Below are 3,086 nucleotides of genomic sequence, written 5' to 3'. Positions count from 1 at the left end.
TTTTGTTGTTGTTGTTGTTTTTTAAACTGGAATATGAAAAAATAGCAAAGGAAAGATTAATTTGTGGTAGTGATAATTTTTGTAGTAGAGGTTGTAAATTTGCTGTAAATCCAAGTGATCTTAATAATTTTTAGAAGATGCCCATTGGCATGGATTCTGAGACAACATGGAAGTCAACTGACAGGATCTCACTTGTATGAGTTTCATTCCATTTCTTCCAGTATAGTCAAATCTGTGGCTATTGTTGCTATTATCAATCATATTAGCGTGCTGTTATGTAAGGACTGTTATATTAATATCAGTTACAGTATAAGTTTCCACTGTCCTTCTCTCATTGCATTTTGCATCTTGCTATCTTCTCAATTTTCTTCCTCTCTACCTCTTTCTTAAGGTTACTTTCTCCCTTGTCTTTACTTTGCTGTGCATGTCTGTAGCTATGGGGAGCAGAGGAGAGGAGGCAATCACCAGCATGGGCCATGGAATACCGCCAAGCCCTTGAACACAAGCTGTCAGTGAATGAGAAGCAGTATAAAAAACAAAGGTCTTTGCTCTCAGCATCTGAGCTGGATGAGGCTGCAAGGCATTGAAGACTGGAAGGCATTCTGTCTTTTTCAGTATAGAATTTGCTGACTGAGGCACAGAGAGCCAAGATAGCCTGAAAAACTTTTGCTTATCTCTCTTAACTCAGAAAACCTGCATGATCTCTGGCTTCAGAGGCTGCAGGCTATATTCATAAAAGTGATATTGTCTCCAAAGTGTGCTACCTTTCCTTGCTGCTGCTATCTCCCCCAACGTGGTCTTTACGAGCTATTTACTTGTAGCTCGCATGAGCTCTACCATAAAAGTTTTAAAAAAACAATGTCTAAAAAACTTGCACTCTTAAAGTTAGCTACTAATGTGGCTTTAATCGTACAGTGGATAACATAGTATTGTAAGCAGTAAAAACACAGAATAGCATATTTGCCTCGCTCTTTACAATATACATGCTATTTATATACCATGAAGTACTTGCCTATGGAAGTACATTGCCATCTGATGCAAAATGCAGCTTGTTAAATTTTATGGGCCAGATTCAGCTCTCAGCTACATGAACAAATCCAAAGTAATACCACTGTTTTTCCATACTTTGGATATACATCAATATAATCCAGCAGATTCTGGGGCTGCATATTTTAACTACACACTTCTGAAGATTTTGTACCTGTTTTTTAACAATTAAGTTTGATTTTTTTGATCTATTTCTCCTTATATTGTGTTTATCTAATTCACTAGTTTTTCATATAGACTGTACGTGAGAGACATGAGGTTGACACATGGTATATATCTGCCTCAACACAGCATCAACAGTTCTCAGTTGATACTATTTTGTTGCTTCTTCTAAGATATAGAAAGGGGAGGAATTGTGTATTTCTGGTTGAAAACACATTTATATGAGATGCTTTTGCTCAGGTATTATAAATGCTTTATTTCTAATACATATGAATGTGCCAATGTATACATTAATATGAATATATTCTTTTCTTTGTGTGATTTCTTTATTAATCACTAAAGTACAACTACAGTAATACCTTACACCTTTCTCTGATATCTTACTTCAGTTTACTGTTTAACATCACTCTTCTTCAAGGGAGCCTACATGTAAGTATGTTCCAGCTTGGATTTGAACTTTACCTTTTTCTCAGCAAAAGTACTTGCAGTCTAAAGGTGCTACTCCTGGAGATTTACTGTGCCTAATATAATTTCCTTTTTTTTTTCTATTTTACTATATGTTACTCTTTCTCTATAGCTGGATATCTGTCAGTACAATAAGCAATATAATTAAAATGCCAAAATAGCTATGTGGTTTGAAAGAACTGAAATTATATCCTAGAAATATATAAGCTTCCATAAAAATAAATAAATAAATAAATAAATAAATAAATGTTAAGTACATAAGGTAGGAAAAAAATGCTTGCTTTATAACAATTCACTCCCCTTTGTATATTTATTTTAAGCATGTGTGATTCTTTTTTTTCATTTTTTTTCACTGCTTTCCCATCCGACAAAAGAACATATAGAGAATTACTTTGGTGACACGGTAAAAAACAGAATCTAGTCCAAATAGAGCTCAGAAGCATTTTGTGGATTCTCAGGTTACATAGGTGCTCAACTTCACCCAAACTGATAGAATTGTCTGTGCTGCCTTTAGAACTGACTAGTTGGTAGATGTTCCCACAAATTTTAGATGAGTGTGAGTTCATTTGGCTTGACAAGAAATACACTCTTTGAGGTTTACTGCCTTGATCATGCAGATGTTCAAGCTGCCCAGATGTGCAGATTAGTAAAAGCCCATTTTCACTCAACAGACACTGACTCTTTGTCCAGTCCACCCTACAAGCCTTCAAAGGAGCTGGATGAGGGCTTTTACATACCAGCTCTCAGAGGGGTGAGCAAGTCATCTTACAGCTCTCAGTGACAAGAGGATTTTGGTTTGCAAGGTCAAGGAGGTTGGCCTCTTGTGAACTGGAGTAATACAAACCTGGGTCATGACCCTGTGAAGATTTGTGTACTTGCTTACTTCTAAGCATGCAATTAGATCCATCTATTGGAGTGGTGCTGTTTGCATATCTGAGTTTAAGCACTTTGTGCAATTTTAAGTTTTACTGTGTACAATATGAAAGATATTTTGGAGAACAGTAATATTTTCTAGATCTCCTTTATATTACAATCAAATATTTTTCAGTAATAGTAAATCAATTCAGATTTACACTGTATATAGTACTATGTCAATCTGAAACAGAAGAACACACAATACCTATATCTCAGGCTTTAAATTTCAAGTTCAAGTTTGATGTAGACCACGAATAATCTTGTTTCAAAGAGCACTTAAAATTATGTTACTATCTGTAGTTTCAGCTCTGAGTAGATTTGGCTCTGCATTCACTTGCGTGTCACAGGTCATGACCAAGGTGCAGAAGTGTTTTAAGAAGTTCATTTAATCTTTGGCAACACACTTGCTATCCCTAGCTAGTGTTCATACATAATTTTCTTGATTCCAAATTTCCAAAATAAATTCATCAAACCTCAGTCTCAGTGTGAAAGGAAAA

Source organism: Meleagris gallopavo, chromosome Z (genome assembly GCF_000146605.3).
Source record: "Meleagris gallopavo isolate NT-WF06-2002-E0010 breed Aviagen turkey brand Nicholas breeding stock chromosome Z, Turkey_5.1, whole genome shotgun sequence".
NCBI classification, from domain to species: domain Eukaryota; kingdom Metazoa; phylum Chordata; class Aves; order Galliformes; family Phasianidae; genus Meleagris; species Meleagris gallopavo.
The sequence above is the reverse complement of the archived record's forward strand: the minus strand, read 5'-3'. Positions refer to the sequence as shown.